General features: G+C 31.9%; 2 long non-coding RNA genes across 2 annotated transcripts; both read left to right on the top strand.

Moving 5' to 3' along the window:
* The first annotated feature begins 7,776 nt into the window (after nucleotides 1-7,776).
* On the top strand, nucleotides 7,777-8,672 carry LOC125198512. The gene is made up of 3 exons (XR_007172426.1): nucleotides 7,777-7,812; nucleotides 8,219-8,298; nucleotides 8,518-8,672. It is a non-coding gene; the product is annotated as an uncharacterized LOC125198512 (long non-coding RNA).
* Nucleotides 8,673-10,060: 1,388 nt separating this feature from the next.
* On the top strand, nucleotides 10,061-11,295 carry LOC125198507. Its single transcript, XR_007172425.1, has 3 exons — nucleotides 10,061-10,234; nucleotides 10,350-10,518; nucleotides 11,033-11,295. It is a non-coding gene; the product is annotated as an uncharacterized LOC125198507 (long non-coding RNA).
* Nucleotides 11,296-17,176: the final 5,881 nt, after the last annotated feature.

Raw genomic sequence — 17,176 nt, 5'->3', positions numbered from 1 at the left:
TTCTAGAAGATCCGTGTGGAATGAAAGTCAGTTTTTTCCACTTGTTGTGCATCAAGTAAATCTGTATTTGAGTTTCTCGTCTGATCTGAATAGTGTTTTTTTTGGCTGAAAGTATTTCAAGTGTAGTTGAGGGAAGCAACTCTCTAGGCATTCTGCAGCTGCATGATGCTACAGGTAATTCTGTTATCACTATACTTGGTAGTTTTGGTTTGTGAAGAAATGAAAAGTTATTGAAGGGTATAATAGAGTAACAAGCATTTAATATATGACCTTCTATAAGGTCAAATATGAACCATACACCTTATGCTCTTCACTGAATTTGGTATCAAAACTTGTACCTTGCAGAATCTTGACCATTGCTTATTTAGTTATTACTCTAGATTTTTTAAAAGGATTTGATCTCTTATCCACTTAATTTCTCGTATCTTATTAGAAAATCTATTATGAATGCCAATGGAACTTCCACGTCAACAAATGCCTATAAGATAAGATGCTGATTCTTAAAAGTTATCATAATAATTGCACCCACAAACACTACACACATTTATGCGTGGAACCACAATAAAATTATTATACATACACAAGAAAAGATATGTAGGTTGCCTCATTAAGTATTGTTAGTCGAAAGGTCCCTTTTTCTTTGTTTGGTGGCCCGACTAGTTTAAATTCGTGTGTTCACACATAGGGCTGGCAAATCGTGGGTCATTTAATATTATTATCCAAAATTACATGAATGAAGACATAATTATATATTTTGAATATATTAACTAATATACTTGAAGTCACACCTGACGTTGATAGCAACAACCTTCTATCGTCAACAGCTCTTATGTATCATTTGATGCACTATAATATATAACGATTATTAATCATAAATTAATTTTATAATATGGGTCTAAAATTTGTCGTGGTTTATCATAATATTTAAATATATCAATTTATATAGCGATCATATAATTAAAGGATATGTTACAACTTACATGTTGGGTTCCACATGTTATCATCATACCATTTCTATTATGATATTATTACGCACTATGAAAATAATTATAAAAGTAATATTAAAATAATACGTAAATGAAATATTGAAAATATTGTGATTTATCAATTTTTGGAGCAAGTGCTATACGGAATACTAAAAATTTTTTCATGATCTTATCAATTTTTGGAGCAAGTGCTATACATTTGAATGTTGTATTACTATTATATGTGTTGAGTCCAATGATGCCTCATCTTTGAAGACCCATATTATAATGTTAATAATTTTAGATAGAATAATCAACCAATATGTATAATATTATTTTCAAAATTAAAAATTAGAAATTAATGATAAAATATCAATGGTTTCAAAAATAATATGAGAGAATTTCCTAACAAAAGAGTGTTTTCCTAATTTATACTTTATAAAAAAAAGCAATTTATTTATCTTTATATCATTATAATAGTTTAAATAAAATGAATAAAAAAATTTTTCCATTAAAATACTATGGATGGTTATTCTCTCTAAAATTTTATCTTTTAATAAGGGTCTTGGGACATATTGTACAACAATACAAATGAAAAATGAAAAATTATAGTAAATAAGGTCAAATTAGTCCAAAAATATGTAATTAATGATCTATCTAATCAAAATAAATTAATATTATCCTTTTTAAAATTTGAAGGGCATTTTGTGTATACAATTTTTGCAAATTTATCTTTACTCAAAATAAAAATAATAATATTAATTTTTTCAGGTTCCACCCGACCCGACCCCATCCAACCCGCATCCGACCCGATTTTCGCGTTCTTAGTGGGTCGACCAATAATGACCCGCATCCAATAAGACTTGATCCAAACCCAATTTGTGCGGGTTCGTGCTGGATATCGTCCCTGTCAAAAATGCAAACTAACATATGTTGCCCGGTCATTTATACCATGAAAATAGATTTATTTTCTAACGCTCTCATATATAGCCCAATTTTTTTCTTTGATATACTACTTCGTCCATCCCAAGATAGGGGACATTCTTTTAGGCACCCCAGAAATTGATCTTTAAAGATTAAAGTGGAGAGAGTAAAGTAAAAGATGAAATAAAGTAAGATATCTCATAAAGTAAGATATGAAAAGATAAAGTTTTTTAAGAACCACCTTAATTTTTAAAAATAAAAAGAATACGATAAACCCTTGAGATAGGAGTAAAAATAAAAAAAAGAGTCATGGTTTTTAGCTTTAAAATTTCCCCAGAGCTAAATCAATGGAACAATTGAGAAAAATGTCAAAGTTAGAGCACTCCCAATGCTCCCCCAAAAAACCCCTTTACTCTCAACTCCCCTTCCGGGCCCAATGCCAAAATTTATCCCGTTTTTAGCCCCTTTTAAATGCCCAAATGGTTTCTCCTTTATTTCTCCCTAACTAACATTTCTTTTTTACATCATCATTTTTAATATTATTTAATTTTCCCTACAAATGTGTTTAATAAAAGATTTATAATGAACAATTCATCGTTGTATTAATCATTGGAACAATACATCATCTTTTTTTTCCCCCACCCCGGAAAATTTTTCTCTTAAACTCTAATTTTGAAGATTGAAGATTGAGATAATGAGATTAAAAAAATTGAGAGAGAGAATGAAGATTGTGTGTGATGAATGGAGGAGGAGGAATTATATATAGTGGAGGAGAGTTGGGGGTTAAAAAAAAAAAAAAATTATCGCAAACGCGCCCGGGGGGCGGCGATGATTGGGCAATAAATTGGCGATAAAAAAGGATTCGATAACGGATTTATCGCGAATTATCCCGTTTTCCCCCAACCTTGGCGTTTTTGGCGAGGGGTTTTTTCCAAAACCGAAAACCAAAGGGGGCCCTTAGCTAATTAATTTAATCAAACTTCAATATATTTTGGAATTTAGCCACACCCATATGAAAATGGAAGTAACAACTTTTTCATAGACAAACTGAAAATTAAAATTTGGTAAATTTCCAAATAAAGAAATTTTTTTTTAATATTTAAATTTAATAAGTCCAAAAGGGCATGTGCTTTTTACATTTATATGTAACTTTTTACCTAATCATATGTGTATGGTATATCCATATTTGTACACCTGGCGTGTGGTCACTATTTAACCTTTTAAAATGTTTTTGAAAGACATGCCTTTTTATCTTTGTAGCGTGAAATAATAGGCCCAAAGAAATGAGGTGCCATTTCCCCATAAATAGTGAATAACCCAATAACAAAATTTTGCATCACATCATAATAGTCAAGATACGATTTCATCTTTGTAGAGGTGCCATAATTAGTAAACAGATATGAACTTTTTCTTTTTTTTAAAAAATGAAAATTTTTTAAAGAATTATTAAAAAATCCCTTATTTCCGGTTTTTTGGTTAATTTTTTTTTCCATTTTTTTCTAATCATTTACAACTATACCAACATGTTCCACTATTTCTTATCACAAGTCACAACATAGTTTTTCAAAATTGATTCGAAATGATAATAATATCATGGAGTATTGATGCTATTATATTTTTTATGGGAAATTGTTATTCAAATTGTATTTTTTGGGTTAAATTTTTGGTCAATCCCATAACAAAAGTGAATGATGCTATGGTAATAGAAAATTGTTATTCAATCATATGTTTTGGTTGAATTCTGAACTTAAAAGCTAGCTAATTATATATAATTTTTTCACATTTCTCAAGTGTCCCATACAATTAATTTTTTAAATGATAATTTTCATTTAAATCATACTAATTTTTGGTTAAATTTTAAATAAATTTAGCATTGTTCGGGGAGTATATTATTGTGGTTCTAAAAATTGTGGTTGTTTTTAGATGATTATTATGTAATAGTGAAGATATAATGACTAAAAGTAAAAAAGTCACAATAAATAATATTAAAATATTATTTGCATGGGATAATTGAGCAATATACAAATATTATATTTAATTAGCTTTTTTTATAAGCTATGGTATTGATTAGAAGTCAATCAAAAATTGTAATTTAAATGACAATTTTCCGTATTTTAACCTTTTTTAAACCTATTTCCCCTTCAAAAAGAAATACAATAAAATATCCGGGGACCACTAAATTTGATAAATTTTCATACTTTCCTATCCTTCATTTTTGGGAAACCAATGGGAACATAGTCTATAAAAAAAGGAATGAACAGAATAAATAGTTTATACCACTTAAAAAAAAAATAAGTAGTTCCAATATAAAACTAAAACATGCATTCTCTAATTTCCCAAAAATTTTTGTTAATATTTTTTATAAACTAGTAGTACATTTTTCATTGTGTACTACTGACAATATATTAACTGTCCCAAAATTATTAGATTATGTTGTTGATTATCAATTGCACACTCATACATTAAAAGAGGCCTTTGGGAAAAACCTCTGAATACAGAAAAGTTTTATTGAAAAGACTGGAAAGCTTTTATTCAAAATAAAAGCCCCAGAAGGAAAAATTATTTAAAAAACCGAAAAATATTTTTTAAAAAAATTTTCCCCGCAGGTTTCGAAACCCACGACCTTCGCGTTATTAGCACGACGCTCTAACCAACTGAGCTAATGGGCCATTTGTTTTGTTTTTTAAAAGGGATCATTGTAGAATGTTTCATTTATTGAAAACCGATTTGATTGATTAAATTTTCCCCTTTTTGGGTGTCTCAATTTAAAGGGTAATTAAGAAGTTTAAGATAAAAATTCCCCCGAAAAAAAATTTCGGAAAATGCCAAGGCTCCGCAATTTATGGGCCATGGTTGCTTATTAAAGTAAAAAATTTATAAATTCAAATACATAATGCAATTGCCAACATTGTTTTTTTTATGCCATTATACAAAAGCAGGGGGTGATTGTTCAACAATTCCAGGCTGTGGATGGTTAGAAAGATTAGAACAAAGATTAACTTATTATTCTTGGCTAATGTTATCCTAGTATTTGATGATTGATTGATGATAACAAAATCGTGCTTATAATCTCGATCCATCTCCATTCCAAAATTGATTATCTCCCCCTGAGTTGCAAATTGGGTCGCCTACAATGTACGAGACATGAAAAAAAAGGGGGGAAAAGGGGTGGGTGATGGGTAGTATTACAGTGTCCATGTCCGGAATATGTTTATTTTGTTAGACTTATTTTATACCGTTTAAAAAAAATAAAAAAATATAGACACGACTTTATTAAAACATTGTTGGGTCTCTATTACCACGTTGTTTTTTAGTTTTTTACTACTACCAATCCAAAGAGATATTCAAAATTTCCAATCCATAATCTAGCAAGTACTTACTGCATAAGAAAGTAGACGTCTTGTTATATGCATGCAACATTTACAACAATAAAATAATAAGGGCTGATATGCAATATTTTGAATTTTTTTTCATACCCACCAACATTTTTTTATAAATTTTGATTTTTTTCCATAGAAAAAAATCAAAAAAAGATTTTAATTTAGTGTATGATTAGGGGGGTTTGAATTGATGGTATATTATCTTAGAATGTGTCACAAAATGCCTAAAAAAATCCCGTTGAAAAAAATCAAAATCACAAAAAAAATCAATAAAAAGCCAACAAAATTAAATTGAAAAAAGATAACTTTTTGATATTAAAATTAAATTTTACCTTTGGGATATTTTCCCAAAATTGAAGGGTTGAGAAATTTTGAGGAAATATTAAAACCGTTTTATCAACCCCCTTATCTATACCTTAATAATACATGTTTTTTATTATTTAAAGCCTATTATGGGGAAAATTCCCAAAATATCCTCTTACTTTTTTCCCTATTTCCATGACTAATACATTATTAATTTTAGGAATCTAAATTAAATATTTATATTTTAATCATAATTTTTATGATAATAAACGGGCTTTTCCAATTAAAGGGCCCTTGCCCATTTGCGGGTCACAAAAAAATTTAACCAACAAATCGAACACTAAATTAGGCCATTAAATACATTCTAAATGTGTCCTCATTCTTCAAACCAATTTCAATAAAAAAATTTAAATTTTAAATTTATTTGGATATCCATAAGGATAAAACATACGAAAAATATGTTGGGCCAAACAACACATAGCCCACTTTCCGAACCAAATGTTGTGTAATTGTTAAAAACCCAAACCTATTTTTTCTCTGAAAAATTTTTTTCCACATTTGTGTTTTTGAGAGTACAAAACAATCAAATGAGGCCTTATGACATATGGGTGTTTCAGGTATAGATGGTGGCGTCGTGGCAACAACATCTCAACCTGAGCTGTTAATTTGACTCATTCCGCAACTGCCAATAAATAAATAAATAAAATATAATCATAAATACATATCCCAAAATTTTTGTGTTAAGAAAGAACAGTTCCGTTTGTTTGGTTATACGCTATAGGTCATTCTCCGCTGTCCACATCACCGGTCCCATAATCCCCTTTCGACCCACCTTTCCTGTCCATAACCCGCTTGACTACGATTGGCCGGCCCTTGCCAGCTCTACTGAAATTACAACCCCTTACGTAGGCCTCGCCCACCAGATCCAGCCCAAGAAAAAAAATCCCCGAAAGAGGTTACAGTTTTTGGGGAGAGGTGTGATTCAGCAATGGATCGTCATGCTATAACCATTACACTACTTTTCTTCCCTCATTATTTCCACCTCCTATTCTCTCCCCAACTGCATTTTCTAATCCTTCTTCAAATTCCCTTCCTCAATCCAAACCTCGTCCCAAACGTTTCATTCCCCTTCAGTTTTGACTTTTTTATGACCAATTTTGGGTCCTGTTGAAGTTCTGATTACAGTTACTAAAGGTGACCATTTTTTTTTTACTTTAAACTGGAAATTCGTGCTTGGTGATGGCTGATTTCTGTTTTGATTCGGAGTTTTTGTAGGCATTATTACTGAAAAGGAATAATCAACGACTTTATTGACTTGGCGTTGCTTTAATCATTATACTGTTTAGGTTGTTAAAGTGTGGAAATAATTAAGCATCATCAATAATTGTCTTTGATGCAACAGTGGAAATTGTCAGATTTTTTGAAAATAATGTGGCTGCTATCGAATTTAGCATCTAATGATTTGTGATGCGATGCTTTTCAGAACTATAGTATTTTTTTGTGTAATTTTTCTCTGCAATATTTTTGGGCAGCTTTTTCTGTTGTTTAAGAGATGCATTTTTCTTAGATTGCTGTGGAATGTACTAAAGATTGCCAGAAAAGCATCTTCTCATACACAGGAGAGGCATGTTTTTTTTTATTCCCATAAATGAATGGACAAAATACAGTAGTTTGACCTTTTTTTTTCTGAAATAGTGCAGTAGTATATGTCATTGTTATTAATGCTACTGTCTATTTTAAGCATGAGAAGGAGAAACATGGAGTAGGTTGCGTTCTGTGTGTTGTGCCCGGTTCTCACCTAGGAGAGGTAGAGTACACTAGAGAATGTATTAGTGAAATTTGATTTCAGTCATAAGCTTGCCCACTCTACTGCACTAGTCTACCTCAAAGGGGCAGCATACAAGCTTGTATATTTCTTTTTTATGAGGAGGAAAGTTTAGCCAGTGATATGAATGAATTAGTGTTGATCAGTTGGAATTAGTTATACTTAGATATTGCTTATAATTCTCTTCTATTGGGAAGTTGTTCAAACATACTCATTTCTTATTCTTGATTATGCAGGATGTGATTGGGATGTAGCTAGTGAGATGGGACCAGTTTACGGATAATGTTTTGATGACATTCTGTGCACTTTGCTGCTTTATTTTGGGTATATTTGCATGGGAAGCTTGATGTACCTGCCTGACAATAACGAGAACGGATAGCTAGGAAAGTTGTTCTGCATAAGAGATATGATGGTGGTAAGCACTAGCTAGGCACTGGCGGTACTCAAGAGAATTGTTAGATTACTGAGATAATTTTCATGAAATGAGTTGGTCGATATTTTATTTTGGGATTACTCAACCAGTAGTGCTTTTCTTAGATTTTGTCACAATATCAATGCACAAAAAAGTACTTTAGCAATTAATTAAGATCAATATAATGAGCTTAATATGCTTTTCCTTTTTTGGCTTTCACATTTATCATCTTTTAGCTCCGGTTACCATGCTTGGTGAGGATACATTTTCACAGAATAAAGGATATTTTAATTTGGCATTAATCCATATTTGAGGGTCCATGTTCCATGAAAGTAGTGTACTCACTTAAAAGCTCTTTTAAATTTTGTTTATTAACATAAGGTAATGGATTTGTTCTCTACATTTTCAGGTTTTGAAGCTCCACGAAATAGTATGGAACTGCCAGTTGAGTCATCCTATGGATTATATGCTGCAAGAGATAATATATTGGTACAAGCAGTTCCGTCTTAGCTCTCACCCTTTACTTATGAAATCATTTTCTTCTTGCCTTTGCAAGGTGGTTGTTTGGCTGGTTTATCATAGTCGAAACTGCTAATTTTAAGTTTTAGCATGAATGGTTTGAGCTTAGTTACACTTCAAGCCTCAGTGTGCGTTATAGACTTGTGATGTCATGTATATAATATTTGTAATGTTTGCTATGTGTCTCAGTATGCTCATCACATGACAAAGGAATTATCTGGTGAGGACTACTACTCCACTGAGGCTCCAATGAAGAAGTTAATATGTGAAGAGATTTCTAAAAGACCTGATTTAAGATCAAAATCACCAAGCGTAGTGGCTCGCCTAATGGGAGTTGATGTGTTACCTTTGATTCAAAACCTGGGATGCAACTGACTGATATAAGAAATGGAAGTCCAGTGGACAAGTTTATGGACGAGAATCGATCTAAGAAGGGCTCAGTTGGTCATACAGTCTCTATCCCCAATTGCTCCAAGCAGATAGAAGTTGATCACACTGGTCGTTATATTGATGGCTATCCTTATCAGTCCAGCAGCAGGTTGAAGTCGAATAGACCTAAACCCAGGAACATCCTCAAGAAGAGGAGCTACAGAAGTTCAAGCAGGACTTTGAAGTATGGCAAGCAGCACGATTTAACAAATGTTCTAATTTTGTAAAATTTGACAGTCCTCCACCCGAGCTGCTTGCACAAGAAGAACTCAATAGAGAGAAGATGTATCTTTATGCTACTTCTGTAGAACTAACAAGTGTGAGAGCCTAAGGGAAGATGATGATCTATCAGAACTAAATGATTCCTGCAACATGCTTGACTTTGAGAGGGTTGCAAAGAAAAATTTACGCTATTCAGATGGGGGAAAGGAATCTTTACATCCAAATAGAGGGATAAGAACAGACTTTAGGGCCTCTCAACTCATGAGTTCTGGTCATTTGCTTAATATTGTTTCAGCTCCTTCCAAGATTGTGGTTTTAAGGCCTGGTCCTGATATGACAAGTATCAGTGATGGTTCGTGGGGCAATACTCCCAGCACTTCAGCAGGGGCAGATACTATAGAAGATTTTCTTGCAGATGTGAAGGAAAGACTAGAGTCTGAGTTGCAAGGTAAATGTTCTAAGAGGAGCACAACTGTGAGAGGACGAGGGATTGAGACCCCTTACAGGGAAAAACCATCAAAATCAAGAGAAATAGCTGAGTGTATCGCACAAGAGGTGAGAGATAGTGTCTCAAGGGATCTTGGGATGAATTTACCTCGTTCTCAGTCTACAAGATCGTACAGAAGTGGAATTCAGAACGGAACAGGTTCTCCTGAGTTCATCAACAGAGATACAAGGAAATTCTTAGCAGAGAGGTTGAGTAATGTTCTTAAAGGAGAAAGACATCGCAAGCTGTCCGTAATAGTTCAACGTTTTCCATGTCAGATTTTGAGAAGGGTAAACCCGGACAGTTAAGGAGTACATGGACTGAAAATAAAATGCGCCATCATGATAGTTTTAGAAATGAATTACAAAGCGCAGCTGCTCTTTCAGAGAGGATCCTGATGAAGTTGGGATGCACCACCAGGAAGACATGTCTCCGAGGAACCTAGTGAGATCTTTATCAACTCCAGTCTCGGTATCTGGAAGATCATTTGGAAATCTCCTTCTGGAGGATCGCTATGTACTAACTGGGACACAAATCAGGAGGAAGCATGAAGCAACTGAGAAGGTCCCCATGAACATTAAAAAACAGAAAAGGATAAATTTAACATAAGGGAAAAGGTTTCGAGCTTTCGATACAACTTGACGCTCAGAGTGAGACTGTTCCGTAGGAGAGTGAAGTCTATGGAGAGATCCAGTCAAAACAAAAACAACCTCTTCAACAATATTCCAAATGGACCAGTATCCATGATGAGTTTCTTCTGACACACATGTGAGGATCTTATTCGACTCACATTGATAATTGAATTTTGATACATTGTTGGGAAATTCCACTGAAGTGCTAAAACGGACAACTAGTACTAAATTTCGTTTTGATATTACTATAGGGGAATTCCACTGAAGTGCCACCCAGCCCCGCATCCGTGTGCAGTAGTGTTCATGATGAGTTTTGGAGGTCAAATGACTACCTAAGTCCTATATCATCATCAGGTGGACTTCAACTGGAGGACAGCGACGTGTCCAATGTTTTCAGAGAAATAAACTCAAATTTGACGGGTTAGTAATGGAAGTAGCCCATGATTTTGATTATAAGGTGTCGTAGTTTGAACATTATGAAGAAAATATCATGGAGTAATCTTGCATGGGTTTCTTTTTTATGATTGAACTTATAAATGATCAAGCACATAGTCCACTAGCTATACTTTCTCAATTAGTTTTTCAGAAAAATCTTCAATTCACAAAACCATGGCACTGTTCATCTTTAGTTTAGCTTCATGTAGGCTTTTAGTTATTTTAGGGTTGTCCTGAGCTGCTGTTCTAGAGCTAGGTTGAATTGAAATGCTTATCTTGAGGTTCTGGAAACTTTCCGAACCTCCATTTCTTTTAAAAAGATTGAATAGGCCTTAATCTCGTTACTTGAATGAATATGTTTTTATGAAACAAGTCGAAGCAATCAGTTCAAGTATACTAAACAATGTCATTCTCTGATACCACTACACACGGTCAACTTAAAATTCTTCTTCTTTTCCTGTCCCATGTTGTTTAAGCCTCATTTTCTTTGAAATTTCAGAGTTGCGGAGGAAATTAGATCAATTTGAAGGAGCTTGTCTAGAGGAAACTATGCATGAACCACATCCTGCAGAAGTTGAAACAGATATAGAGGACCAATCTGAAGCCTACATTAGAGATTTGTTGATTGCTGCTGGTCTGTATGATGATTCATTTAGTCGATCGCTGTCAAAATGGACACCACTTGGTAAGCCTATCACCGCCCAGGTCTTCGAGGAAGTTGAAGAGATGTATAAAGAAAGCACCAAGGTTAAAGATCAGGCAGAAAAACAAATCACAAGATGATAGTTGATTTGTTGAATGAAGTGCTTCCTGCCATACTTAGAGAACCGGTGAACATATCTAGATACATGGAGAAGGCTAACGGGCTCGAGCACAAGTCTCCAAATGGAAGAATATTGCTATCTCTCGTATGGAATAGTATTCGAGTGTATGTACATCCTCCAACAGACAGATGTTATTATGCTCTTGATAACTTGTTGGCCCTTGATCTGAAATCCACCTCGTGGTCTAGATCAATCGATGACGATGTAAATGCTCTGAGTCGAGACATCGAATGCTTGATCATTGGGGATATGATTGAGGAAATGGTGAAGGATATGCACTCACAACTTGGAGTATAGATTCTAAAGATGTATGTTAATCAGAAGGCATATAGATTGTTGATAGGGAGAATATTGTCTGGCCACTTGCTCTTTTATTCGTTTATCAGATACTTCGATTTTGTATCATAATCTTATACTAATGGTGAGAGGATCTGGAGAAGGTTGAAGTGATATCAGGAGAATTACTATGTATTTTTTCTTGTAACTTTGAAATGTTCATGAAAGGAATGGAATTTCATAGAGCAATTTATTGTGAAGAAAATTGATTCAGCTTTTGTCTACTGCAGAAAATTTCTGATTCTGAGATGAGAACAATTTATTTGCTTATTCTGTTTTTGCATCTTTCAATTCTTAAGAAAATTGGTTTTCACTATCCATATTTTGCATCAAGAAACAAGTGTTACGGTATTTTTTTAATGTTAATAGAAATGTAATTATACTTATTGGTGAGCTAATAAATTTTCAGTTAACTCGATTTGATTGACAAGTACAATTAAAATTTTAAAATGAAAAGGTAGAGATTAAATTGCTGGACAATACCCAATTGCCTTTGTCGGACAAGTACAATTATTGATGTTTTGTAGTTTTCGGAGATAACAACATTATTTCTTCGGTTTACAAAATATAGTCTTATTTATAGACAACACGAATTTTAATGACAAACTATTAATAAGAAAGGTGTTGAAAAAGGTAGTTAAAATAAGGGAGATAGAGAGAAAAATGGATAAAATTTAAAAGAGATGAGGAAAAATGGGTAATGTATGAGTATAAATTTTCCCTTTTAAAAAAGTAGTTCCATTTTTTTTTATGGAAGGGGAATAGAAAACATTCCTTTTACATTATTTATTTCTCTCCATTTTAGCTATATTCTATTAAATAGGAGCATTACTTATTTTTGAAACAAGTGAAAAAAAGAGTGTCTCGCTTAGCAGGACAATGGGAGTACTAGTAGTACCTTTTTTTTTTTTTCCCATTTGTTATTCTTTAATTTTAGAGGAGAGCTACTAAATTAGTTGATCTAATTCCATGTCCAGACCAATAATTCCATGTTAAGGATCAGGATCTGCTAAGTTGTTTTCTTTTGTTTTAATAATATAATGTCATCAAATCTATTACTCCATCTAACATGCTGAGAATGAGTTTGTATTTTATTCATTCGATTATTGCAATCCATCTAAATCGAATAGTCGATCAAATATATTCTTTCTTTGCGGTCCTTAATTTATTCTTTAAAGTTTTGAAAATTTACACACCTTTTTTGACCTTTTCTTTTTCCATTCAACAACGTATTCGTTAATTCCGAAAATGAAAACCAATTTGCAGCTTATGTTTTTCCTTGTCCCCTTGTATTATTATAATAATACCATCATAAAAAATATATTCCTATTTATTTTCGAATACTTATCATCATCAATAAATGAAGTGCAATGACTTGAAAATCATCAAACTTCTAAATTTTCTCACCAAGATTTCGCAATTACTTTCTCATATTTTAATTAGGGATTAACTGTCCACGAACTTGATTAAATTTTGGATTTGCACACTAATTTATAAATTCTCTCAGCAATGATTAAAATTTCAATTTTATTTGATTTTGTTAGCAATTAAATTTTGACCAGTTTAATTCTAATGTGTCTCCTTAAAATCCAAAAATGACCAATTTGACCTGTGCTACTTACCCAAAATTTATGTCATCATTTTTTGACAAAATTGGACATGATTTGTCAACTAATCTTTCTTGACCAACAACCAGCTGCCCCAAAAGATGAAGTATAATCATGATTTGTCAACCAAATCTTATGAAATGGCTTCAACTTGCATTCCAGCTATTATATAAGTTATTCAGAATCTAGATTCAACACGCATCACGTGAATCAGTTTGATTGATAGTATCTTCATATAATATTTTTATATATACTACTATAGTATGAAACTAATGTACATAAAATAATCATATTTGTTGAGATATCAATCATCATCTCATTTCATATACATACGTCTTTGTCACCTATATTGATGTTGATTTTCGCAGTTTCGACCAATTTACTAATTTAGTAATGTGGTTGCTCACTTTTTTTATTTGTTTAAGAAAGGCTCAAACCATAGAAGGTGAGCAAAGGTCCAACAACCCTAAACCCTAATTTCTCACTTTTACTTCCTATTTTTGATTAATTTTCTTTCAATAGTATAATATTTTCCAGATCATGGAATTATTTAAATAATTGAGTTTCTAAGCTAGAACTCTTTAGTTAATCAGCTCAATCTGCTAAGATTTTTTTATTATCAATATATTTAATCTATATATATAAATACTCAATGTTTCGTTTTGGGATAATTTTGTATGTTTTCGATAAAATATTGAAGCGTGTTTAGGTGATGTAGAGAGCTCTTTCACTTGAGAAAGAATTAATGGTTGTTTGGAAAATTGAAGAGTCATTAGATAAAATTTAATCAAAGATCAAGAGTGATTAAGCATGTAAGATAAACATGAACTTCCCAAAATTGGATTTTCAACAAAAGGGTCATTTTTAATTTGACTCTTCTTTTTTCCATCTCTACAAAAGCCGCCGCCTCCTATTCTTCTGTTTTTTAATTCAATAGTTTTTGCAAGGGGTTGTTTACTTGTTTGAATATACCCCTATATATGTTTAGGTTGCAAATTAATTTCTAAATACAGAGGTTCATAGTTAAAGGTTTTATCCTATCATTTATTGCAATCAAGCCCTTTAATTTCTAAGTTGATGCTGCCAAATGCCCAAAAGTACATTGTTATGAAGGAATTGGTATATTTACAAAGTTGAAAATATTAAATCCTCATTGTACTCAATGGGTTTTAAAAGATCATTATTATTTACGAAAAAAAGAAAAGAAAAAACTCTTACTTGTGGAATTAAGTGTAGCATATCAATATCATGATGATTGATGAATGGAAGGAGTGGATATAGTAGAAGGTATATAGAGTTTTACAGTTTACAAATTTAATTCACAAATATGGAGTATTATTATTTGTGATGCGCGTTTATTAAAAATTTGATTTCACATTTAAAATAAAGAAAGCGATATGAATCCGTTCGTGGCATGTGGCATAATTAATTCCATGGAAGTTATGCGACTGCGACCAACGTGATTAATAAAGTATGTAGCCACTTAGATAGAAGTCTTGATTTTGCAAGCAATTATATAAATTTAGAACGCGATTTGCCTAACCCAAAAAATAACCTAAGAGTCTTGATTTACGCAGTTGACTATTTACCTAAATAAAAATTAAATTAAATTACAAGATTATTATATAAAATTCTCATGTAATTAAATAGCAAGTAGTGGGAAATTTGATCTAATTAAACACCATGAGTTATGCGCTTGTATTTCAAACATGATCCTGAGTGAAGGTGGTGCACCCATTATATGATCTTGAATTGCTTCTAACATATGTTATACTTAGTATGCAATACTGTAGTATTATATAATTCAACTTAATATTTACAACAAAACAAATTTTATACAGGTACTGATTCAATCCAATAATGTCGCATGGTCCAGTTAGAACCACTCAATTTCAAATGAAATTGTTCATATACAGTACATTCTTACTTTTAATATTAAAAATAGTTTATATAAATATATATGTCACTGAATTCTGACCCACTTGATTATTTATTTTCAGATGCACTTATCACTAGAAGTTGCAGAATACCTGAGATTCATTCGAGGCGATAATATCTGTGCATACAATTTGTATTCAAATGGAGTATAATAATAATATTAATAATAATATAGTAAGCTTCTTTCAGTTGCATAGTAATTGAGTTTTTTCTTATCTGAAAATTAAGAAAAATTGTGTTAGGTGAGTTAAGTAAAAGAGAGAATAAAGTGAAAAATGAAAAGATAGAGAGATGAAGATAAAAGTAAAGTAGGTGTGGAAAAAGATGTTGACTTTACTTAAAAGGAAATGCTATTCTATAGACGTCACGAAAATGAAAATAATTTCTAAATAACTAGACGGACGGAGAGAATATTATACAGAATGCAACAGCCCATTAAAATTTATTGTATTTATTAAATAATGTGTTTGTTAATACTTTTCTCTACCACATAATGTTTGAAGCTAAGAACAGTTGTGTCGCCATCCATTATCGATCGTGTTTGAGATAATAACGAAATATCTGATGAGGTTAGGCTTATCAATTAGGAGAGTACAAAACACAAGTCAATAGTTTTCACCATTTCCAAAAAACAAGTTGCTGATTTAATAATTATAATTGCTGATTAATAATATGTGACAGTTAAGATACATGAACTTACAACTAGTAAGAATAGTACTCCATCAATTACGTACTAAAGTTGGAAACACATAAATTTAGAAGAGGCCAAATAATAAATAATTAAATAAATTTACTTTGAGCCCAATTTTCTCCTGCTATGTCAGCGTTTCTAATTTTTACCGTAACACCTGAAATAAATCAGCTCTAAAATCAGCCTCAACTTATTTCACCATTTTTTTGTTTTTTTTTTAGTTTTTCATTTTACTCAAATTAAAATACCAATACGATTTAAACAAACCATTACAATGACATAACTTAATTTAAAATCCTACATTAAACTTTAATAACTAAAGGTCCAAATTTCTTCGTCAAATGGAAATGGCTAATGGGAATGGTAGAATGAAGGTATTAATAAATGGAAAAATGTTTTTAAAAAATGAAATTTAAGAATGTGGCACGGATTCCCAGGGAGCGACTCACAATAAGGCAAAAAACCCTTGGAGCCTCGGCACCACGCTGAGATTGGGGCTAAAAGCGTCCGACCGAGAAAAAGAAGACCTACAATAACCGGAAATTCCACCATATGTGGCAGTCGAATTTCAGGCCTTATTGCTAATGCTCTAGGTAAAGATTAATAGTGGCTATAAAAATAAAAATATAGTACTAGTATTAATTTTATATTCTCTCCAAAATATCCTTTTATTATTTTAATTTAAAATCTAAAAAATATAAATATTATTTTACAAATATCTAAATATATCGTCGTTTTGTTGGAGCATGCCAGCATTAAATTGAATCAATTTAAATTGAGTCGTAATCTAATTTAGATGAGTAGCATTAACAAATTTGGGTACCATCTTTAGAGAAGAAGCGAAAATGGAGTATAATTAAATTGGGGAAGAGAGTTATATTGCGACGACAAATTTGACGCTTTCAATTTCCCCACTACTGTTTGTCATTTTTTAGATAGGCAGCTTCGCTTCTCTTTCCTTTCGTATATTCTTATTGAAAAATACTGTAAATTTTATTCCAATTAAATAATAAAAATTAATTTGATTGGCGTTTTCTATCCAGAAATTGTAAAATTCAATTAAATTATTGATGTGTCACATCAAATTTAAACACGTGATCAACACTATTCTTGACGACACTAATGATTCTAACCAATCATGCACAAGCACACCAATTATTATTTTTATAATCATTTACATAATCTTACTTTTTGACTATTTTAATTATGTAAAATCTCGTCCGCGTTTGTATACAACAACATTCTTT

This window comes from Salvia hispanica, unplaced genomic scaffold, assembly GCF_023119035.1.
Source record: "Salvia hispanica cultivar TCC Black 2014 unplaced genomic scaffold, UniMelb_Shisp_WGS_1.0 HiC_scaffold_156, whole genome shotgun sequence".
NCBI classification, from domain to species: Eukaryota; Viridiplantae; Streptophyta; class Magnoliopsida; order Lamiales; family Lamiaceae; genus Salvia; species Salvia hispanica.
The sequence above is the reverse complement of the archived record's forward strand: the minus strand, read 5'-3'. Positions and strand labels throughout refer to the sequence as shown.